The following is a 26,376-nucleotide window of genomic DNA, read 5'->3' on the forward strand; positions in this document are numbered from 1 at the left end:
GTCGTACTGGGGCCAAATCCAGTGGGAAACAAGCACAAATTGTCCAGGCAAATCAATTTTGGAAGGCAGATGAGTCCAATGGTCCTGGGACTCAGTTCAGGGGGCAAGCTCTTCTTCCAAGCCCTTGGAGGTTGTTGAAAAACAAAGTGCAAAGTCTCTTTCAGTCTTTTCCTCTCCTTTCTCAGCAAGGTACCAACTGCAGGCCAGTCCCCCAGGTCAGGGAAAGTTACTCCTCCTTCAGCTTCTTCCAGGTCCTTCTGGTCAGGCAGAGTTCCTTCATGGTTCAATCAGGATCTGATTTCTTAGGAGCAGGGCTCCTACATTTATACCAAGTTTCTTTTGTCTTTACAGGCCAGGGGGGCGTTTGCATAATCCCAGTCCAGTTCTTTTCAGTGAGGAGCACTTTGTTGTTGGGACTCTGGCTTCTTCTTTCAGCAGGCAGGGCAGGGACATCAGACGCTCCCCAGGGGGTGGAGCCAGCATTGCGGTGGCAGAGCACTGCCCTATTCAGAGTCAAGGTGCACTCCTCCCACCCATCCTGGTGTTATCTCTCTATTCACCACCTGGTAGCCCCAGCCTGTCTCCTGGAACTTCCCAGCCCTGTCACTCAAGCTACACACAAAGAAGATAGCCCTCCCCTCCAGAGGTGGACTGAGATGGTTAGGCACGCAAACGCTAACTTTCTAACAGTAGCATTTGCAAACCCAGGATATTAAAATAACCTTTACTAAAAGATGTATTTTATTATTCTGAGTTCAGGCATACTAAACATGAATTTCTACCATGCTTCCTGAGCCTGCTAGGATTATAGAGTGTTATAATCTAGCAGCCCATTCTGGCCTATGGAGAGCAGGTAGCCTTACAATAGTGAAAAACGAAAATGGCTGTAATTCACTATTAGGACATGCCACACACCTCAGGGCATGTCCTACCTTATCCTTACAATGCACCCTGCACTAGGGTCTACCATAGGGGTGACTAACATGAAGGTAAGTTAAGGTTTAGGGACTGGCAAGTGGGGACACTTTCCCAGTCAGCATGACAGTACCAGACTGCATGCAGGTTCTGCAATGGCAGACCTTAGACACATTTTACCAGGCTGCTTCTGTGGGTGGCACAACCAGTGCTGCAAGCCCACTAGCAGCATTTGGATATACAAGCCTTTGGCACCCCTGGTGCACTCTACTAGGGACTGATAGTAAACCAAATAAGCCAAACATGGAAGTCAATTCACATAATACATTTTAGCATAGGGAGCACTTGCCCTGTGGCACTGGATGGCAGTGTCACAGGGCCCTGAGCAGCTAACACCAGCACAAAAATACATTGAGGCACAGACAAAAATGGAAGGGTGACCCACGCCAATGGTGCCAGGTCTAACACGTGTCCCCTCCAGCTGAAATGTGGGGAGAACTACCCTACCCCAGGGAGTTCTCATCACTAAGGCGGAAAAATCTGGAAAGACCATCAGCGTTGACGTGGTCTGTACCGGGGCGATGTTCCACCGTGAAATCCATCCCCTGTAGGGAAATGGACCACCTCAACAACTTAGGATTCTCACCCCTTATCTGCATCAACCATCTGAGGGGCCTGTGGTCTGTTTGAACCCGGAAGTGAGACCCAAACAAGTAGGGTCTTAGGTTCTTCAATGCCCAGACCACAGCAAATGCTTCTCGCTCAATCGCACTCCACTTTTGTTCCCAGGGCAGTAACCTCCTACTTATGAAGGCTACAGGTTGGTCCCAGCCCTCCTCAGTCATCTGTGAGAGAACAGCCCCTACACAATGCTCTGATGCATCTGTCTGCACAAGGAATTCTTTGGAGAAGTCAGGAGCCAAGAGCACGGGTGCCGTGCACATGGCAGTCTTCAGGGTGTCAAAGGCCTTCTGACAGGTGTCAGTCCATATCACTTTTCTGGGCTGCTTCTTCGAAGTCAGCTCTGTCAAGGGGGCAACAATGCTGCCACACCCCTTGACAAACCTCCTGTAGTACCCTGTGAGTCCTAAAAAAGGCCCTCACCTCCGTCTGGGTCTATGGGGGCTCCCAAGCCAGGATGGTTTCGATCTTGGGTTGTAGGGGCGCCACCTGGCCGCTCCCTACTTGGTGTCCCAAGTACACCACGGAACCCTGCCCGATCTGACACTTGCTTGCCTTGATCGTGAGGCCTGCCTTGCGCAGTGCCATCAACACTTCCCAGAGATGTTGCAGGTGTTCTTTCCATGTGCCACCGAACACTGCGATGTCATCCAGGTATGCGGCGCTGAACTCGGTCAGCCCAGCCAACACCTGGTTGACCAACCTCTGGAAGGTGGCAGGGACATTCTTCATCCCAAATGGCATAACCCGGAACTGGAAATGCCCATCTGGTGTGGAGAATGCGAACCTCTCTTTGACCCCATCAGTCAAGGCGATCTGCCAGTACCCTGATGTTGAATCAAACATGCTGAGGTACCGTGCAGCCCCTAACCGATCGATGAGCTCGTCAGCTCTGGGGATGGGGTGCGCGTCAGTCTTCGTGACTGAGTTGAGTCCTCTGTAGTCCACACAGAACCGGAGTTCGGGTGTGGCACCCGGCGCGGCAGCCTTTGGGACCAAGACCACTGGGCTGGCCCAAGGACTGCTGGAGGACTCAACCACCCCTAGAGCAAGCATCTTTGAGACCTCCTCTTTGATGCAGGCTCTGACCCTGTCAGTTACCCTGTAAGCTTTGTGCTTCACAGGTAAGCTGTCTCCTGTATCCACATCATGGACGCACCAATCTGTGATACCAGGAACCAGGGAGAACAGGTCAGGAAACTGCCCCAGCAGCTGGCGGCAGTCATCCTGTTGCTCAGGGGTCAGGGTGGGTGAGAGGTTAACTCCATCCACTGACCCGTCTCGCTCTGAGGCTACCAGGAGGTCAGGAAGAGGCTCAGACTCCTCCTCTGTCCCATCATCTGTGGCCAAGAGCATGCCCACTTCGGACCTCTCTAAGTGGGGCTTTAGTCGATTGACATGTAGGACCCTTAAGGGGTTCCTAGGAGACTGCAAGTCCACCAAGTAGGTGACAGAACTCTTGCGCTCCACAATCTCAAAGGGTCCTGTCCACTTGTCCTGGAGTGCACAAGGCTCCACAGGGGCCAGGACCCATACCTTCTGACCAGGTTGAAGCTCAACCAGAGTGGCATTCTGATCGTACCACCGCTTCATTTCCTCCTGGCTGGCTTCCAGGTTTGCCTCAGCAAGTTTCCTGAAACGCCTAGTCTGGTTCCGAAAGGCCAGCATGTAACTATATACATTCTGGGGAGGTTTCCTGCGAGATTGCTCCCAGCCTTCCTTGACCAGACTAAGAGGTCCTCGTACTGGGTGGCCATACAGAAGCTCAAAGGGACTGAACCCCAGAGACTTCTGTGGCACCTCACGGTACGCGAAGAGAAGGCATGGTAAGAGGACGTCCCACTTACACCTCATGGGCTCCTCAAGGCCCATAATCATGCCCTTCAGGGTTCGGTTGAATCCCTCAACCAGCCCGTTTCCTTGGGGATGGTAAGGGGTGGTGAAATTGTATGTCACACCATACTCTTGCCAAAGGGATTTCATATATTTCGATATGAAATTGGTCCCCCTGTTGGACACCACCTCTAGAGGGAATCCTACTCGTGAGAAAATTCCCATCAGTGCCCGTCCCACCACGGGGGCCGTCACTGTCCTCAGAGGGATGGCTTCAGGGTACCGGGTGGCAGGGTCCACCAAGACCAGGATAAACCTGTTGCCCATGGCTGTCTTGGGGTCCAGTGGCCCCACAATGTCAATCCCCCACTCGCTGGAATGGGGTACTGACCACAGGGAAAGGTTGGAGTGGAGCTCTCAGCTTCCTTCCACTCTTACCACTTGCCTGGCAAGTCTGGCATGTCCTGCAGTGAGTGTCAGAACTCCTGCGCATTTGAGGCCAATAAAAGTGGGTGACAAGCCTCTCGAAGGTCTTGTCCTGCCCCAAATGCCCTGCTAATGGAACGTCGTGAGCCAACCCCAGTAGGAAGGCTCTGAACTTCTGGGGTACCACCAGCGCACGGGCTGACCCAGGTTCAGCAACCTTAGGCTCTGAGTATAGGAGGTCGTTCTCCCAGTAGATCAAGTGAGTACCGGACTGATCACAATTGGCCTGGGCTGCAGCCTGCTGCCGCATACCCACTAGAGAGGGGCACTCCTTCTGCTCCCTGCAGAATTCCTCCCTGGTGGGGCCTCCTTCTTGCTGCCAATGGGTCAGCTCAGGCAGGTCCCCCAGTTCGGCTATCTGTTCCCCGGTAGGCTCCAGGGCATCCCCCTCAAGGTCTGCTTCCTCCTGGGCCGTGGGAACTTCAGGTGCCGGTTTCCCGTGCCTCCTGCGCCCTCTCCCTAAGGCCGGTTTCTGGGTCTTTCCTTCAGGCTCCAGGGTCCCTTCAACACCCCTAATGGCTGCCATTGACCGGGTGGTCACGCACGCCCAATCAGGTAAACCCACCATCCGCAGGTGAGTTGTCTTCTCCACCTTTTCCCAAGGGGAGCTCTCCAAATCATTTCCTAGGAGACAATCAACAGGCATGGCTGTTCTCACAGCGACTTGCAGAGTACCAGAGACCCACCCCCACTCAAAGGGAACTTGAGCCATTATACACTGACTCTCTGTGTTGTCAGCGTTGACAACACGGCAGAATGTGTGTGGGACCACCTGCTCTTGAGACACCAGGTGTTGCTTGACAGCAGTCACACTGGCTCCTGTATCTCTAAGAGCCCCCACCCTCTTGCCATTTATGGTCACCCACTGCCCATACTTTTGAGTATTGGGGGGCAGTTGGGCCTCAGCGACCATCTCACTGTCTCCTAATGAGACTAGGGTCATCTGTACGGGAACCCCCTCCCCTTGGACATCTACCTCCCTCCCAAAGGCTACACTAGCCACCTGCTTGGGGGGTGGAGCACCAGAGGGTGCTGGTTTACCAAACATGGGGCACTTGGGATCCATGGAATAGTGCCCCAGGTTGTTACACTTGTAACATCTGGGGGGCCCTCTTTGAACAGGGTTACCTGTCGGGGCCCCGGTCTGCTTCGGGGGTGGGGGTGGCTGAGAACCTTTCCCTTGGTTCCCTTGGGAATTACTTTGGGGCCCTCTGTAGAACTCCCTCTGTTTACCCTTGTCCCCCCCACTCTTCTGCTGGGGACCCTGACCACCCTTGGCGGGGCCTCCCACGGGACCCTTGTGGACCCTGGTGCTGATCCAGCGGTGCGCCTCCTCAGCAAGCTTCCTAGGGTTAGTCAGCCTACTATCGATCAGGTGCTGGCGTAGCTCAGGAAAACAATTATCAGACAAGTGCTCCCATGCAATTAGATCAAACAGCCCTTGGTAATCATTCACTTTGCTACCCTTCACCCAACCATCTGGCGCTCTGGAAAAAAAGTCACATATTCTACATAAGTGGTACCAGGCTTCTTGGTGCAATCCCTAAATCTCTGCCTGTACAATTCAGGAGTTAACCCATACCTTGTCATCAGAGGTTCCTTCATGTGCATACAGCAACTTGCATCCCCTGTGCTACTCCAGATTTTAATAAGTCACGTTGAGCAACACATGGTTAAATTATTCTGGCTTAAGGGTTTCTGTTGCCTAGTGTTCCTTGCATGATACAACAGAGACGTAAGCCCTTAGCAAATCTTGACCTGAGTTTTCATCCTGTTTTACATCCAAGGAGATCTTGATTGTATAAACTGGTCATAAAAATATACGTTTTGATGAAAGCCTCAAACTGAAATTACTTCCATCAAAATAGTTCAAATATAATAATACAATTTGCAGAAGCCTCACAGTGGTAACAAGGAAGAAACCCTGTGAGATTCTTGCTCAGACATAAACTCTATTGCAAAAAATATTGTGATCACGCTTTGAAACATGATGGACCCTTTACAAGCATGAAGGCTGAGATGCAGGCTAAATGGGGATCTAGATTGGAATTCAGAAGATGTAATCTAGTATAAGTGGGTATGTTTCACAAGTTGACTAAGAAAAGGAATCTGGAAATTATTGCTCATCTCTCATAATGTAAAAAGGATCTATGTATTTGCAGTGTGACCTGACAGATGAAATTGGCTATTGAACCAATTGTAGCTTTTTCAAGATTAAAAAGAAATGTACAGTACAGGACGCGGGGCACAAGGAGAAATAGTGGGAATATTAAAGTGGGCCAGGGAAAGTTTGGTAGATATAAGAGAAAGAAAAGAAGCCATGATGGGGCATATTTACAAGCCCCTTACGCCACGGATAGTCATGTTTTCTAATGCTCCGGGGTGTTGCTCTCAACCCCATATTTACAAGGTGGCTGTAAGTCACTTAATGTGGCTTAATGTGGGCCTGTGAATATGTCCTTTACTGCAGCAGTGTTCTGTTGCACAGGGGTGGGCAATGAGTGTTGCAGTAGGTGTTCCACCACAAAACTCATTGCTTTTTGACACTGTCCCATATTAACAAGGATGGGGCTGCGCTAAAAACTAAGACCAGGGAATACCTGGTCCTAGGATGGTGATACGAGCAGAAATCATGACATTCTCCTTGAATTTTGCTGTTTCTATGTGTGCTGCATTCTGCAGCATACATAGAAATAGCAGATCACCTTCAAAGATTGTTTACGTGCAGGAAGGTGTCCCATCTTGCACATAAACAATCACCCCTGCAGCGCAGGCACCCTTGCAACATGGTGCAAGGGTACCTGCGCTGGCGCTAGGCAGCTTTTTTAGCACCAGCACTTGGGGTAATCCAGGGGTACGCCGTATTGTTGCAAATACTGTGTATCTCTGCTTTAAAACAAATCTTTCTGGTGCTGAATAACAGATGCTTATAGCTACCCAGTAGTACTCATTTTATCAACATCAGTAGGATGAACGGCTGAGTGGACTCACCAGGATTTGAACCTTTGACAATGAGGTCAAACACAGGCCCGTACAATGGGCACATTATTAAACTAAAACACCTCACCCACCTTTAAATCTGAGCACTAGGTCAAAGGTTAAGGGGAGAGGGTTTTTCAAAATGTTGAGGTTTTAGAGCTGATCATAGAAAAGAAGTGCAGCAACCTGGGAAAGAACACTGTGTTGATTGCACTAAAAGGCCAAGAGACACAGGACATCCATGTACCTGATGTAGCTAAGGAGTGTGCAAGTAGATGGGCATGTCGTAAAGTGGGAAAGGGCCTTTGGAGGGAATGCTGGAGCTCCAACCCAAAACGAGAAGTGCAGGGATGAATTTCTGACTTGGTTCTACATTTAGATGACAGAATTAAATGGGAGAGCAGGAAGCCCAATGGATGGTAGGTGGACTCTACACCATTTGGAAATCATCTTGTTGAGAGAAGTAGAGTGGGGACTGAGTGTCTTGGTCATATGACCATTAAGGAGTCTTCTCTGGAGCCTAGTGAGGAGTATGGGAGAAAGCTCACGTTAGGAAGAGTTTTTCATTATCTAATAAGAGCAGGGTCAAATCTAGTGTGGGCTCTTTAGCACAGGTGACAAGAAGATAATGGAAGTAATGCCAAACTTGAGGATAGATAAAAAAAGAAGGCGAATGGGGCAATGCAGGCAATGACCTAGAATGCAGAGCGAGCAGAGCATCCGAATGTGGAATATTTATGTGAAACGTGATGGAAAGAGGCACAAAGTGAATTAATGTTAGAGTGAGGGATCAAATAGAGTGGAAAGGCCATACTAAGGATGCAGCCCAAGGGACCATGAATAGGTGGACTTGAAAAAGTACATCGTGCTCAGAAGTTCGAAGAAGTCCAAAACAAAAGGAGGAAGTTCAGGCAAACTATGAATACAAGGCAGCAGAAACAACAGATTGGTATTTACTTTCCAGTGCAAAAAAGGTCTTTTGTGCTGGAAAGGTTCTCTTTTCTGAGCACAAAATGTGCTTTGTACTGCTTTGTGACACCTTGCATCAAGGGTCGTTATTTGGTCTTTACTTTGGATAGATCTGCTCACACACCATAGCATTTGACACAAAGCCCAATCTACTATGGTAATCAGATCAGGCTTTGCATAAAATATAAAAAATCCTTAAAGCAGATGTGGGGAAATTTGAGGAAATGTGTATATTTCTCAAGAAACACACACATTGCATGTGTGTTAAATTGCACAGCTCACATACAAGGTATGGAGTCCTTTTGAATATGTCTAGGCATAGAAATTTGTTCTGGTGGAGTATACTTCCAGTAGAAATCCTTTGTTAGGCAGCACACACTCACCCTGGCACCATTGTGCAAGGCTGAGCATCACACATGAGCCAGAGCAGGAGATGATAGAAGCACCAGACTAATTTCAATAGATATGGCTCTTCACTGTTTACTCCATTATGCAATGCAGTGCAGAATATTTGGTAGCTGCACTATGTGGAAAAAATCAGCTCCTCTGGTCCTAATTGTTTTTTAGAGGAATGGTGGTAGTAGGGAGGTTTAAAAAGAAGGGAAAAGGCAAGACTTATCATGCAAAATGAGATTATAGTTATTGGGAGTAGGATGAAAAAGCAAGGAGTTGCATGCAAATATGTAAGTAGGAAAAGCTGGAATGAACATGACTTGAGGGCTGCTACACGTTGTGGCTAAGCTCTGCAAGGTGTCCTGCTGATATCCACAGGCAACCCACCACCTCTACAATGTGAGTGCAAGAGAAATTTACACCTGAATTTGTTTCCTGACTTTTTGAACATGAACCATTGGTGGCAATAACTCCTTGGTGTTGACCCCTATTTGTTTGCTGTACTGATTTGTAATTACGCTGTCCATGGTCTCAGGCTAACTTCCACTGATTGACAGCCCATTGATCCCTTTGGAGTTTGTTGGTCTGCTTCTCTGAGCAGTAAGCAGTGAGTTGGGTCCTGGAGGTTTAAGACAAGAAATCCATACTGAGAGTTCACTGATGCCTACCCGGAACCACATAAATGGCTATAGCTTGCCTTGACCTTATGTGGCAAATAATTAGCGCAACAGTGTCACATTTGGAGCAGACAACCCACAGGAATGGTAATGCCATTTGGCTGCTCATTTAGTGACAAACTGTGTGGATGCACAATTTTAAGCTAATGTTTTACAGTCTAAAAGAATTATGTATGATGGTAAGAAATTGGATATTGTAAATTTTTTGGGAAGATCGCATGATGCAAAAAAATAGATTCTTCAAAGAGGGATGGCATGAACACAGATAAACAAAGACTCTCAATACATGCATACATCCTGGACTTACTGCACAACAAATCAATTCAGTCAGCTGAGGGTATTATTTCTACTAAAAGTGGATCATGTCACATCCCATCTTCACGCTCTTACCAACAGAGGGATTTGGGAATTCAACAGGGCTAATTTCTGAACATTTGTCATTTTCTGCTATGGAACTGCTGATGTCTCATATTCAGAAAGGGGAACAGCTACCCTTACCAGAGAAATGTGTGTTACGTTTAAGCAGTATCAACAATTTCAAAATCAAGAAAATGGCACAAAATTCCAGCACTACTAACCTTATACTCTGGGGGCAATGGGAACAATGCACACTTTGGTCTCTCACCTCCTCTAACAATAACCCTAAAGACAAGAATACAAGGGCCAGTAGTTGCAACTAGGAAAGAGAATGGGATAAGAGAAAAAACAGACAATGAACTCCACCACTTTGATCTTTCACTTCTCCTATCCCCTAATGTCTTTCGTCAAGACTTTGTGGGTGTCTGAGGTCAATAATATATCATGGGATATCTTTATTAATAACTTGTCATGACATTCCTACATTTAGATGTAACTGTGAATGGATATACCTCAGTGAAATTTCTGTATAACCAACTTTCTACATTTTAATGTGGAACTTGGTATTCCTGAAACTAAATAGACAAGGAATGAGTATCTTGAGTATATGTTCATCATCAGCCGTGGTCTGTGCAGGTAACAGCAGTGGGGCAGTGAGGCTGGGTAAGAGGGGATTTCGAGGGATGATGCAGAGGGAAAATTAAATAAATAATGAATTTTCCCTTGGCTTCGTCCATCGAAAATTCCCCTTACCCGGCCCCACCGCCCCACCGCTGTTACCTGCACGGACCACGGCTGTTCATCATCCATTCTCCTGATGGGTGTGATAACGTCCACTCCTCAGCTTTTCTATCAGCCCCTGTGCTCCTCTTCCCTCTCTCCCAGGACATACTTGATGGAGTCGACAGCGCAGACCAGCCATTAAGCAGGTTTCCATCCAAGCCCCTAGGACAAACCTGTTCTCCTGCTTCAGCACCTAGACGCGCACGATTGTTCTCACAACAAGGTGGCCACACCAGATACTGCCTTACAATCCCTACTGCCCAGTGACTCCAGGATGGAAAAAATAACTGATTTTTAAAAATCACCTACAGAGCCATACCCCTTTGCTCAGGGCAATGGCCCCATTTGGATCCTCTCTCCACTGGTGCCACTGAGTAGGTCTCCCTTTGAGTGCGACCAGGACGAGACTCAAAAACAGGAGTCGCAGGCCATGGGCCACCCTTCTCCTTCTTCTCCACTAGGCAAGATGGTCTCCCTCAATACAAACCTACTCCTCATTAAGTGCAGGTGGAAAAAACAGCCCAAGATCAAACACAACCAACCCAGTAAGCACTCCCCATCTCAGTCATGGCATCGCCAAGCACTTGGGAAACATTGACATCCACATATAGCCATTGGGTAAATGTCAATAGCATTTCCTCTCCCCCCTCCATCTATAGCTTGGACAATGCTCTACTAGAAGTGGCCCCAGAGGACTCCATAGTGTGGCAGGATCTCTTGCTTATCCCTTTTGATCAGTCCCATGATGGCGTCATAGATCAGCATAACATCACATCCAACTCTGGAGTGAAACACGACTACAGTGCTCTGCTTTCACAAATCAGACTGCCCCAGGAAAACTCAGCCACCTGGATTTAAATCAGCCTGCAGGGTAGGGATACCAAGGCAGGACAAACAGAGTATAACACTGGCTCACCCTATGTCCAATCCATTATTATCAAGGCTCCAATCTCTATTCCCAAAGCCAAGAAAGACAGCTCCTCACAGGTTGAAAAAAGCACATGTTTCCAAATCCAATATGCACACCTCTACTGGACACCATGTATGTGATCTCTTCGGCTCTAAAATCCACTCAGAAAAACTAGAAATCCAGGTCGACCTCATGAAGACCTTGGCCGCCTGTGTCCTAGGCATTGACCAAATATTGCAGGCCTTAAATGGCCTGATCAGTCGAGTATAGGAAGACCCAGCCACATCTTAACATTCGTGCCAATGCACTACAATCATGGACCTTCTTAAAACATTTCCAACCATCCTTTTGGATATTTTAGCTGAAGTCAAAGCCCCCAAATGCCCCCCACCAATTTAGTACAATATGCTTGCCACCTTTCGTCAGATCCCCCTCCTCATAATTGAGTCAAGCGGGAACAGAAATCAACAGTCATCAAGCTTGCAGAGTGACATCCAGCAGTCTTCCGTGACTAACCGTCAATTCAAGAATGACCCTTGCAGAGTTCGAGGAAATAAAGCCAACCAAGACAGCAACTCCAACAGCAGAAGCATCAACACATCACTACTCCAAGGGGGTTTCTACACTCTTGGACCATTCCAACCTGGCAGAGAATCCATCCCACCAAGGATCTCGAATGACCTTGACAAAAAGAGAGCACAAATGCCTCAGAAAAGCCTGGAACCACAAGAAAATAAGGTCAAAAGCAGAAATCCCTCCATCACTCAGTCACAACAACAAGGAACCAGGCAACCAGCAGTCCACAATGGGGTCCCAGCAACATCACTCCAACCGATAGACAGTCCCTTCCCCATTCAGTCACAACAACAGGGAACCAGGCAATCAGCTGACCCCAACAGAGTCCAACAACATCAGTCCAAACATGGAACAGTCCCTCCCTACCCTTTATTCCTACAGAAGGAAGGGACCTACAAAAATTCTCAGGCGTCATGGTCCAGACAACGTGACAGTCTAAAAGTGATGGAAACATCTCATCCTCAGGATTTAGCCCCCCTCACTGTAACTAGAGAACTCACTCCTCCAACATTCAGCACATTTATCATCCAAGACTGATCAAGTCAAGTATCTTCACTCTTTGTGAGGACAGATGGTTGTTTCCACTCCATTACACCATTAGCAAATCTTGTGACCAGGATCTGCCTACTGCCAACCAAGCACTTGCAGGCCCTCGCTTATACGCCTTAAGGACCCATGGCCTCGGACTAAACCAGCCTCCCTCACCTGCTGCGTTAGGAGACCTCCCCTTGGTTACCCCATCACCCAGCGCGGAGGGCAACTCCACAATCACATGAAGATATCATTGATATGGTTTCTGTAAGGCTTGAAGTGATAAAAGACCAAAGGACCTCACAAACCAAACAGAAGTGCTATCTTAAAACTGGCTAATGCCCTGCATAACATTTACAATCCAATCACATGGAAGGGGTTGAATTCAAGGCCAAATCTGTCTATTCCAGACAACGGAATAATGGTAGTAACATTGGCCAATCCAAATATAGCAACCCAGGTATGGCAGAACAGCGAAAACGTTTCCAAATGGTGCATTAAAATAAGAACTCCAGAGCCAGTGTTTTGCCTGGCCCCCTACTTCCTTTACAGGGACCACCACCCAAGAGGCTGACAGCAGCAAACACAGTATTTAGAGGAACAATTGGTCCTTCAGAGTCATAAACACATATAGCCCCTCTGAAAATATAAAGCATCCAGCAATGTAGGACACTATCTTGGAGCACAAACTCATACAAGGCATATCTTCCTCTAGTCAGAGCAGCATATTCCCTCAAAGGGCAATGTGGGAGGCATGAATTCAAAAACAAGACAGCCTCATCCATAAACAACTCCCACTAAAACTGTATTCCTGATATGTGAATGGACTCTGCAGCAAGGCAGTGAGAATCACTTCTCATCCTATCTTCAACAATTTGATATTCTGCTATTTCCGGAAACCTGAACACTAACCGTGATACTACTAACCAGTTTCAAAGAATTTCAGATCAAAGCAAGTAAACCAAATCAGGCAGGATGAGCCAGGTCTTTCAACTTACATCGCTACCCACCTGCAGTCGACCGAATATCCCATTGATCTGGGACTAACTTAGGCACAATGTGTCAAACTGTCAGCCATCCCATCAGCACAAAACTATTTTAAGGTCTTAGTTTGCAATCTATACATCCACCCTGGCCACAAGAACAAAGTGAGAAAAATAAAGTCCTTAATTGTCCTACTGAAATCCAATCAATCCACCTTCCCACAAGGTCGTGTGGTACTGTCAAGGGATTTTAACATGCACTTAATGCAAAATAGATCTCCATTGCCTCAAGAGTGTTAAATACACCTATTGCCTGCAGCACTCTCACATTACCTCAGGACCAATCGATATGGAAAATTATGCATTGAGGCCCTTGAAAGTATTGGCCTCTACACAATAAATGGCCTCTTTAACCAGCTTTAACTCAAAACAAACACAATCTTAGACTATACTTTGGCAGCAACTGTGTTGTTTTAATGATCATTTATTATTGCATAGCTGCTAGAGTGGAAAGTGACCACTTCCTCCCACATGTGGAGCCACTGCCTTGCCCAATGTAAAATGTGTCACATGGTCAGGGCCCTCAGTAGAGGCAAATATGGACGTTGTAAGTGCCCACTTAACAACCAAGCCCTACACATCACCCATAGACGTAACAAGCATGGGAGTCCCTGGTCTCAACTCTGGTTCATATATTTTGATCAAAACCTATCCTAATGAACAACAACAGTCTTATGGGGGCAGCCTGGTCTTCACAATCGCTACTCTTCAAAAAAGCAGTTAAACAGGGAGATCGGAAGACTTCTGAAATCGAACCCTCTGATCAACCAAAATAAGAGAATAATCTGGAATCACTGAGACAAGCTTAAAGAAAGGCCACTTAGACTGCCAAAACATTCCATCAAACAAAAATATGAATTAATCATATAACAGCTGTTTACACCTTGTATATCTCCGATCACTCTTTGCGGACCACCTTAGAAAACTAAGACCACATGCACGAAGTTCCCCATTAGAGGGACCATCACCAACTCCACCTGCCGCTATATGGTTGGACAACTCTCAGGTCCTGCGCACCATTCAGCAACTCAGATCGCAAGGAGTGATTGGCCCGAATGGACTCCCAAATGCCTTATTTAAACATGACCAACAATTTTGGACCACTCGCCTCACTCTGTTGTTCAATCACACTTTCTTCACAAATTCCATACCGGCAGCCTGACTAGGCGGCATTCTGAGGCGTACTGCCAAAACTACTAGAAGCCGTGATCAACTTGTACTCAGATACTTGAGTCCAAATTAAAGTCAGTAATGGTCACAGAAGCATTCACAAGATTCCCACTTACACTGGCCTAAAACAGGAGTGCATGCTAGCACCCTACTTATTCAAAATTTACATGGGTGACCTCAACAGCCAACTATCAGACGTGGTCTGTGATTCTCCCAAACTAGCGGATGAATTGCTTGAATGTCTCTATTATATCGATGACCTCCAGCTTTAATCAAAGTGGTATGCTTCTCTGCCAATTTAAGGAGCAGCTATCCAAGCTTCAAATGCTAAGCTCCTGGAAAATTCTTAGAGCTGGTCAAATCATAAAAATACATAGATGTGGTAATGGATGCCCGATGATCGTTCTGACAGCACCCCATCCATAGAAGATCGCTTGCCAACAAACATCAGATTGCATTCAAACTGCTGTAAAAAAAGCAGCACGTCATAACACTATGGGGCCGAATCCGATCTGGGTCGGAAAGCTCTCCGACCGAGCTGGATTCGGAGTGTTTTCCGACCGAGCCGGAGTCCTGCAGCCCGACCGAGCGAGTACGATGCGGCCGTATGCTGCCGGACTCAGTTCGGTTGGACTCCCATAGAAGTCAATGGGAGCCGGTCGTACGACGCGTACATGGGCTCCCATTGACTGAATGGGTACGTCTCGCGCAAGGGCGCCCCCTACAGTGGGTACCCATCAGTGCCATCTGCACTGTACATGCCTGTGTTCGGGAGATCCTTGGCTCTCCCCCTGTGTGCGAGTCGTAGGGCTGCGTGTGACAGGGGGTCCGAAGCAGACCCCCAAAGGCAACTTCCTGGACGTTTTGCGAGCCGGACACTTCGGCTCACACTGGCTGTCCGATTTGTGCATTGCACTGGCTCGGTCGTACATCGCATCAATTGCACGCCACGGTTAGCATACGGCCGAGACGTACGGAGCGGTTCGGACCCGGAAACTACTCGGTCAGTGATTTTCACGTAGCTCGCATCGTACTAGCTCGCTCATACAGCTGTATGAGTCGGTCAATAAACACGCGTGCGGCTCGTACTTTTTACGGCCGGATTGCGTTCGGAGCCCTTCCGAGCGAGATCGTAATTGGCCCCTATCTGTTACAGGTCTTAAGGTCGGAGTTCTTCCATCACTCACGACTCCAAACTGCTAAAAGAGAACCACACTAAACCTGCTCCAATCGCCCCTCTTTAAACACTTCTTCCAGCTTCCGCAACTCACATCTCAATCATAGGTCAGATTGGAGTTTGGCCTGTTTGACCGAAGTCCAGTTAGGAGTGCTTCTCTTTTCAAATCCTGCTGGAAATGTAGGTCAGGCCCACAAGCCTCACCGGGAGCATGTGTTGGTCCGAAATGAGGAGGCAGTCCAACTATAAAAACTCAGGGCCTGTGGTCTTTCAGCAGGCCATAAGCAATCTAAACCTACACAATGCCTGGAACACAAATCTGCTCTTCCTTTCAAAAAAGTATTGACAAGGCTGCAAACCAACAATATCAGACCATTGAAAAGTCAGAGCTTACAGCATGCATGGGCAGTCCTGCATTCCTTGCGTCATTGAGACCGCAACCATTTCTGATGACCCACAATGCAGCGTACATTGAACACACATTACTATAATTTTGACTGGGCGCTTTTCCCTCAAAGGACGTGGTTCACTCCTGGGAGAAGTCTTGGCGGGACAGCCAATGTCACTTGTGTGGTCACTTCATTTTTAGTGTGTATGTGCCCCGCTGTCTTTCCTCCTAGACAGAGATTGCTACGTCCAGTGATAAGGGGTCTTCAGATGACGTCATGCTGCCCCACAGTCATGGCCCTTTTGATCGGTCATGGCATACAGCTTTCATGCCAGGATACCAGGTTTCTGCCACATGTAGAAATAAGTATTCTGAAACTAATTCTAATGTACTCAATTGATTTTAATCCACTTTGTCACCGCCCATATTGCTGTCATCTCATAATGTTTTAGTATAGTTATTGTCATAATCTATCAAACATTACTTTTAATAATGCTTGTTGTGATTGCAATGATTTTTATTAATTGGCAATAAAGATCTTACTCATGTTTTGTCAAATAATGTAGTATGTATTTGTTCTATGTGATATAGTTTAATTATTTATTTCTTTGCATGTTGAAATATTTATAATAAATGATTAGGAATTGTATTCTTAAATGCAATACCTCTGAAGTCCAACTCTTTCTCTACTGTGGCTTAGCTGGAGTGAGAATAGTCAATCTGGCTTCTCCAAAGTTAGACACTTTTCTTACTGTTGCTTAGACTAGATTGGTAAGAGTAGATCTAACTGTTCAAAAGTCTGACACTTTCCCTGCTTTTACCTACATTGGATTGATTAAAGTAAACCTAACAGCTCCAAAGTCCAACACTTTGCCTACTGTTGCTTTCAGCTGAGCAGGAATTATAAATCCAACTCCCTTGAAGTCTGACACTTTACCTATTGTTGCTTAGACTGGAGTGGGAATAGTAAACCTAACCACTCTGAAGTCCAAGACTTTCCCTACAGTTGCTTACACTGCGTGGGAATAGTAAATCTAGCCCCTCCAAACACCAACACGTTCTCTACTGTAGCTTACACTGGAGTGAGAATAGTAAATGTAACGCTTTTGAAGTCAAACAAATTCCCTACTCTTGCTTGGACTGGAGTGGTAACAGAAAACCTAACCCCTCTGAAGTCCAACACTTTCCCTACTGTTGCTTTAACTGAACTGGGAATAGTAAATCTAACCCCTCCGAAGTACAGCACGTACCTTACTGTTGGAGAAACTAGATTCATATTTTGATTATTAGTGTTAGTTTTTTTTTTTTTTCTATTGTTTATATTTATTATTACATTTCAATTTGGAATGGTTATATTATTTTCATTAAAATTAGTTATAAGGCTGAGTTTGTATTGTACTATTTAATATATTGGTCACATTAAGTATTGTATTATACAGTCAACATATTTATAATTTATTTTGTTATTGTTTATTTAATTTTTGTATGTATTTTCTTCAATTGCAAATATATTGTTTATATTTTATTTTATGTACATATTAATATATATGTATACGTATTATTTCATTTTGCATTTGTATATTTCATTAACATTTTGAAATAGCATTATTCTTAAAAGTGTATGTAAATATTTACATTAGCTTATATTTTTGTTGATCCTGCATTTGTTAACTATTTTCAATTGTTTTGAAGTCTTACCTTTTTAAATCAAATGTATTTTGAAAATTGCACAATTATTTGTCCTTTTTTACACTGTTCAAATATAAATATTAACTTTAAAAAACAAAGGTTACGGGGTTGTTATAATTAGGAAATAGAATTAAAAAAAATCTTAGAAATCCACTGAAAGATACAAAGGTTACAGGGACATTATAGTTAGAGTCAGATTTCACTCGTACTAAACCAAGGACATTCGGCAGTTGTTGTTACCTCAGCTAACTCTAAGTTACTCCCTTGCAATGCACTGCTTATGACCTCAAATTGTCAGTGACATTACTGATGACATCTCAAATGACATCACTGATGACATCATCCACAGAACAACTCACATACCTACTCACACCCCAGACAAACTCTCATACTCTGACTCAGACACCCATACAACAAGTCACATATCCATTCACAGACCCATAAAACTACTAATACATCCACTTACACATATATATAGCCGCTCACACACCCACTCACTCACTCGTACAGCCTCTCACACATTCACTCACACACCCATACAGCTACTCATTCAACTAGTCACTCACCCATACAGCCAATCACCCAGCCACACAATGCGAAATCATTTTCAAGTATCCAGGTGTTGTGAACACATCTGCCTTCCTAGGCCCCGAAGCTTAGCCATTGTCCTCTGGGTGGAAAGTCAATAACACCCAGTCAGGAATGCTTAACCCTGTACATAGACTGAAAATCAGTTTTGTCTTAAGCAGCAAGAAGTACCCTTTTTTTAAGTTAATTTTCAAGTCAAATCATCAGCTGTCTACATTGACTGCAGAATTAGAATTTTGAACTATTTGGAAAATAACTTTGACTCAGTTCTCTGGTTCTGGAGTAGCGTGCTACTTGCTGAAAAGCACTTCAAAAACTCGTCGGGGGTGGCAAGCGCTATACAAGTCCAAACCTTTATTTCTTCTATCCCTCCACTATTCTCTCAATCCAGATAACTGACTAACATCTTCACCACTCAATAATTCACCAAAAATCCTTTTTGGGTTCCGGAATAGCATGCTACTCACCAGAAAAAGCACTTTGACGCCTTGTCAGAGGTTGGAAGCGCTTTATAAATGCAATTACCATTACAATACAATACAATAATTGAGAAGGAAGCTTTATCTACTTTGTAAAACCATTTTTGGGTAGGTGCTTGTTTTCAGGGCATATGTTTCTAATATACAGTCTGGCACAAAGCGCACTTGACATTTAATACATAAAAATGGGCTCTCCACACCCCAATAGCACTGGATCGAGAACTGACTTTTGTCACCTTTATGCTCTAATTTCTAGTACCAAGGTGCATCAAGTGACATTTTCACTTGGTAGGTTTTGCTGAACTCTGAATGAGCCACAGCATGGGTAAGGTCCATGTGCAACAACTCAAGCTACGCAGCAGTAGAGTGAGGAGACTGATGTTTTCGCCACTGACTGCAAAGAGCAATTAGTCCTTTTTGTCTCTGTTTTCAATCCACGATAACGCACTACTTTACTTCTGGCCAACTTCCCTGACATAGGCGACATAAATAGACGCAGGGCACTGTGTATATTTGTGCATGCCAGTGTTTGCCTGAGGAGTTACCGTGGGCTCAAATATATTTCTTTAATTTGCGATGCTCAGCAAGGAGAGCAACTTCAACAATAAGTGCTGCATCAAGTAACAAGATATGCTGTACACATGTTTTGATCAGTTGGAAGATGATTAATTAGGCATAGCCAGAGGGATTGATTAAGGTGCTGGAGTGGATTCTTTTGATAAAGTTTCAGCTTGTGATTGTCGTTGAACAGCTCCTACCAAAATGCATTACTATAAAAAAATTGTGGAACCAGTAATTTCCTTTGCTATGTTAGTGCTACGTTTTTCATTATGAAAGGATCATGTCCCCATGTTATCACCTTCTATCTGCAATTTCTGGGCCATCTGGATGGTTGGGTTGAACGGGACACAGGTGAAAATAACTGCATAAAAACAGGGGCGTAGCTTCCTTTGTGCAGCAGGTGCAATGGCACAAGTGCCCAGAGGCCCAAAATGCGCACAGAACTATGATTATTGCTGTATTTTATAGTTCCAACAGTGGGGCCATCTCCTTCCTTGCTCAAGGTCCCATGATACACTAGCTACAACGATACACAAAATGGGACCCTCGAGTCTGAGTAAAGAGAATAGGAACGTTATAGGTCATCCAGAATTGACCTGATCCATCCCTGAAGGGAACCCTTTCTTAGCACAAAATCCCTCACCCACCATAGGTGGCATGCTCCATAATCGGGATTCTTCTTGTGATGGGAAAACCTAGTCCTACCATGGGCTACAACCCCCTCTCTGAGAGGGAGGAGCTCAGAGATGTTTTATTTCCTAGTTGAGGGATATACTGAATCCAACAATGATGAGTTATCAACTAGGTTGGGTGAAGTAAGTAGCGCAAAAAAAATAATGAGTGAAAGGAGTGAGTTAAAACTAGCTACCAGGTACACGGTCTACCTTTATTAATGTGTTCTGGGGCCAGGATTAAAAACCAGAGCACTAGCAGGATTAGCATATACCTGCAAGTTAGTGACGAAATAATAGATCGACATATTTCAGCAAAACGACCCTCACTAGGACCAGTGCGTGCTGCTGCTTACAATTAAAGCACTTTCCAGTATTGTGGATAACAGTGTTTAAAGTGAAAGAATAATGATAAGAGGAAATTAATATACAAAGCCAGTGATCTGTAGTCCTCGTTGGCGATTCACTGGTGTTACCTATATGAAAAGCATTATTGCTGGATATCACTATTCTTTCTTAATAATGATTTGTGAGTTTAAAGCCATATTTACAACTATATGGACAATGTGTCCTATCTCGATATAATGATATATATAGAAAACCAATGTGTGTTTCCATATCTTACCCTTATACTGTGGGGGGAAAATCCACACCCTACCTAGCCTGACATGCAGCTCAGGAAGGGGGCACCGCTTTGAAACAAAGAGGAGGAAAAAAGGCACGTGAAAGAGTGTAATAAATTCATTAATCTTTCTCATACGCATTAAACAGAGAACGATCGTGCGACTATCACAGGAAAAATGCTTAGGAGCAAAGGGACACTCATGTGTTGTTTCTTGTTGTTATTATGTGCTGGGAGTCTTGATCTGTGCAAACGCCATTACCGCTTTAAGTGGCTTTGGTGAAGCTCAAAGTGACCATTCAATGAGATTTAACTGAATAAATCAATAATATACTAAGAACAGACAGTAATCACCAGTCTCGTCCCCCTGTCACGCGTCCACCGGCTTCACCAACAATAAATTCTAATCTCACATGCAATTTGTTCAATCAGTCATTTTCCTAATGAGTTACCATGCACTCAAAAAGGTAAATCAAACCAGTCGGTAAGCACAGTTAGATAAAACAAGTCATAGTCCTTAGTTGTGACCCAACTGCAGCAACAGTTACAAGATACTCCAACCCAGAATCACACAGCATTTTGACAGACTTTTTTGGACCCAGAAGACTGGACTTGAAGATGAGCATCTGTAATACCTCTTTGCCTTAAAAAAGCCCAATACGTACTCACTGCATGGGGTGTAACACATGTTGGCTGGAAACGTTTTGTAACATTCCAATTTCAAGACCATTAAGGGCCATGATATCAGTAAATTATACAAGAAAATTATCACTTATGGACTTTAATACTGAATTTGAATTTAAAATTTTGGAGACCTGTCATACAGTGGACTAATTTATGTTCTAATTATTCATTGCGATTGCACTGTGGGGTTAGGGTGGATAATTCACCAGTAGGTTGATGCATTTTGAACATAAGATTGAGTCTTGTCCAAGTTGGCATAGACCCCTGGACTATTACCCCATGCACATAAGCTATTAGATTATCAAACATAAATGTTTTCTTTGCAGTTATTTATTATTCACACAATACATTATTATATGTGTATTATATTTAGGACCGGATGTAATACGCTTTTGCAACATACTTGCATCATTCAACTTCGCATCATGTTCTACGTAGTATTTATCAAGGTCCACAGAATAGTACTTGGGTGATTTTTATGGCCTTGTGTGCCACCAAATTTTCATTGTGTCATGCTGCTTGAGAACTTGAGGAAGGTGGTGGAACCACACAAATCCCCAGCAATAAGGTTTACTACTTTCATTGAGACTAACGCAGTATAACACACATGTCAAAATGCATGGAAAAATTATGCATAGCGAAAGTAGGGGCAAAAAACAAAATGTAAACTCACAACTATATAAAGGACTATGGGCCATATGTATCAAACCCCCCTTTAGCGATTCTCAGTTTGCGATTTTTAACGAATTGCAAGTTGAGAATCGCAAAACGGGATGTATATAAAAAATCACAATTAAATAGCGATTCTGTAAAAATCGCTATTTTATTGTGAGATTTCAAATAGAGATTCCTTATCTGAAAAAATAGCAATTTTGCGAAATTCGCAAATTAGAGATTCGGAAACTCAGGTGCGGCATGATGACATCACAACCAGGAAGTGTGACTACCCATGCTGCACCTGAGTTTCTGAAGCACAGTGTGAGAGAAGGAGTGGAGGTGAGGGAACTCTGCAGTGCAAGAACCAATGGCAGACACTGGAGACATGGCCAGCCAGGACAAACAGCAGCAGGGGGAAACAGCCAGGATGAGAAAACATACATTTTCTGAAACTGAACTGGAGGTCCTGATACAGGAAATGGTGATAAGCCACGAATTGCTCTTTGGCAAGAAGTCCCTGCGGGTGCCGGAGTCATGCAAGCGGAGGATCTGGTCAGACATCCAGCGCAAAGTCAATGCAGTAGGTGTCACCCACAGGAGGGTGGAAGATCTATGAAAGCGCTGGTATGATATGCGCCAGCGCTCCAAGGAGAAGGTGGCTTCCAAGTTGGAGCAAGCAAAGAAGACTTGCGCTGGGTCCTCCACCGCCACTGACTCCACACAACTTGAGGAACTGGTTGAGGGGACCCTGCTACCAGAGAGTGTGATGGGCGTGTCTGACCTGGACAGCTCCGACCCCCCGGCACAAAGACAAGGTAAGAAGCATGCCATCACCCCCCTGATACCCCCCAACTACCCCCACACACCCAGTTGCAACCCATGGGCAGAACAGAACAAAAACTCCAGTGCAGGTACCCAAGCACACACAGCAATGCATTATGGGAGATGTAGTCACATGCACATTACAGTGGTGCATTTACACCCAGCCAGTCCCTAACAGCATATGCACATCAGGAAAAGCAAAATACAGACAGACAGTACCCATGTAAATCCAAACAGTGAAATTTAATGCATGACAAGTGCAAGTCTGGACAGAAAATTAATGTGTGCATTTACGTCCACAGCACCATCAGAAACACAGGAACTAGTCAGAGGAGGAGAGGATGAATCACCAAACCCAGAGGCACCATGGCAAGAGGATGAAAAGGAGGAGGAGGACAGCCCAGTAATCCCTCCAAAACGCCGCAGGCGTATTGTAGTGCCACCACTTCCCCCATTGGAGGATGAAGGCCAAGACACAGATGGCGATGTACAACCAGTCCCAGCACAGCCAGAGCCACAACACCGTGCTGATCCGATCCCGCCAGTTTCATCAAGGCGCAGGGCACGTACATCCACCAGTGGAGCAGCCCCAAGAGAGGACACAGTCTTCAGCGGGCTGGAGGGCCAAATGTTGACGGTACAGTGCCTGCAGGCGAAAAACATATGCTCATTACAGAGGGAGGTCAGGGCTGGCTTCATGGGCATGACGGGTGTCCTGGAGGCACTCTGGGTGGAACTGAGGGCAGATCGTGCTGCTAGGCACAGGGAGATGCAATGCCTAGACCTGTACACACGGGCAGTTAACCGGCTGTCCTCAGCAACAAATGTGCTGTCAAGGCGAAGCATATGTATGCAGCGTGAGGTGGCGCACAACAGCCAGGATGTGGCAAGGGCCCTGGTGCAGATCACATGTGCTGTGGATGAGCTACGGGCAGCTCACACTACTGGACCAGGAGTCCTCACTCCAACAGATGAGGACGCATATTCAGGCAGGAGCAGCATCACCCCCCACCCCCCCTCCGGAGAGGCGCCATAGTGGACGTCACAGCAGGGCTACTGGGACATGTGAGGAGGGCACTGTGCACCCCCTGCCAGGGGCTCCGGCACAACAGCGCCGCACTTGAGGTGTACTAAGTTGGACCTGGAGTTGGGTGCCTCAACCCAGTTCACATGGACACTTGCTCCGGATTGTGCAATCGCACTGTGATAATAACATGTGCTGTGCATTTGACTATACATTGTGGGGAACACAGGCTGTGTGCCGTAAATTATCCTGAAGTTAAGGAAATAAAACACTGCCTCACAACTGATATTTTAGCATTGTGTCATATATTTTTACCTAGAAATAGTTGCGTGCAATCTCATCTCGCCTCTGGCGCCCTGCAGCTGCACCAACTACACCGGCTGGCATGCGTACTGGCGCTGGCCCCTCATCATCGGATGAATCCGATTCACTTAGCTCCACTGGGGTGCCTTTCCTGGTGGCGATGTTGTGCAGCATGGCACATGCTACCACTATCTTGCAACAGGTCTGAGGGCTGCATTGTAGTGCCCCTCCACTCCTGTGTAGGCATCTGAATCTGCTCTTGAGTATCCCGAAGGTCAGCTCAATGGTACATCTGGTTGCTATGTGGGCACTGTTGTACCTCCGCCCCCCAGCGTTGGCAGGATTCAGGTAGGGAGTCAGAATGAAGTCACAGACTGTATACGCACTGTCACCTGTGGGGTGGGAGGAATATGGTTAAACACTGTCCTGACAATGCTATCCTTTACTAGTGTGTCCTTTGTACAAATGCATTTACCTAGTAGGTATCCCTCACCAAACTCCCCACTTGTGAGTCGACGGTGTATCCCACTGTGGCGGAAGATGAAGGCGTTGTGCGTGCTGCCTGGGTATTTTGCGGCAATGTCGGTGATGATGTGCTTGGCATTACACACCACCTGTATGTTCAGGGAATGGTAGGATTTGCGATTCCTGAACACATACTCGTTCTGTGAAGGGGGGATATTGCCACATGTGTCCCATCTATGCATCCAATGACGTGGGGAAATTGGGCTATTTGATAGAACTCCTGCTTGGTGTGGTCTAGTGCCTGTGGTGTGCTGGGGAAGTGGATGTGGTGATGCAGCCTCTGGAGCATGGAATCAAGGAACGTGTGGAAAAAGCGCAACAATACACTCTGTGAGACCCCTCCTGCTGAGGCTATCACCCCCTGGAATCTACCTGATGCCAAGAGGTGCAGTGAGCACAGGACCTGGATGTGGGTGAGGATGGTGTGTGTCCTGTGTGTGCGGTGTTCAAGGATAGGTTTGAGCTCCTCAATTAAATCAAGGATGCTCTCTTCATCCAGCCTGTAGTTTGTATGGGTCGCCTTCTCAGTGCGCTGGAACAGGGTTATTCGTGCACGAAAGATCCTCTCCTGGCATCTCCTCCTCTGTGCAGAAGCTCTAATTCGCAGCCTCCTGGCTATCACATACAGCCCAGCCATTGTGGAAAAATCTGTTGCATTGTGGGCCTCCTTAAATAGTTTGCACCTGGTTACCACCTGCTCAGACTTGGTGGTAATTGCGATTCTCAATTTTGCGAATATGATGAAATCGCAATTTGCGATTTTTTCATACATTTCATTGCGATTGCCAAAAATGCGAATTTTCAAATTGCGATTTTCGCTAGGTGCAAATCGCAATTTTAGAATTCGCACCAATATTCGCAGACTTTCTGATTCGCAGTGTGATTAATCGCTATTTTAGCGATTCCTTATATTTGCGATGCGAGAATGTCTCATACATCGCATTTATCAAAATTTTAGTCGCAATTGCTGTTTTTTTGCGATTTGCAGCGTTTGCGAGTACAATTTTGCTTCATACATATGGCCCTATGTCATAGTTCATCACACATTGATCTACAGCCATGGTGCCACAGTCTGCTGAGGCAGCTCAACATGCGAAAATGAGAAATGAAGCATAGGACTTTTTGACAGAGGATCACACTGATTGACTAAAGGTTTTTGGATCAAAATTCATCCACGGAGGGTAAGAGAAGCCTTTTATGATTGCAGTCCCACTCAGCTTCCAAGTAAGTTGTAGAAATCAAAGTGGGGAGTGGGACCGTTTCTACTGTATGGATTTCAATAGGGAAAATTCTGTGGGACCCTCACCAGCTATTTTCTGTCAATGGTGTATGCTTTGCAATCGACGTACTCATAGTTGATAACGTCATCATTGGGTCTTGTTTCCTCCTCCAGGAGGTGATCCCTCTGGTCGAGAGCTTGTTTGCTTTAATTAAAACTTAGATAAGGGTAAGGTTGAAAATAAAAGGTACTTTTGAAATTGAGATATACAACGTGTCCCTCACATCAGATAGTAAAAACTGATCATCAAAAAACTGGTCTACATGTTTTAGCCCACCTGCACCCTCCCCAGGTCGTTGGCTTTCGTCAGGACCAATAATGTATGCGATCCCTTATTTGGAGTTTCTCAAGTCAGGTGGAACACTGCCCCCTGGTTTACTGCTATGTTCATGTTTGACTCTTTCTGGATACGAAGAGAACACTTTGCTCTGCTTTGTGTTGTGATCTGAGGCCCCATAGGATCCGGGGGGAGATGGATTTGCCACCCTCTTTCAGTGCAGCGCTTCTTCTTTTGTTCCGTCTCTGTCATCCTAGATGGTATGAGGATGCCATAAACTATTATAGACTAAATAAAGAATTGATCATTGCTCTATTCTGGAAAAAT

This window comes from Triturus cristatus, chromosome 5_2 (genome assembly GCF_964204655.1).
Source record: "Triturus cristatus chromosome 5_2, aTriCri1.1, whole genome shotgun sequence".
NCBI classification, from domain to species: Eukaryota; Metazoa; Chordata; class Amphibia; order Caudata; family Salamandridae; genus Triturus; species Triturus cristatus.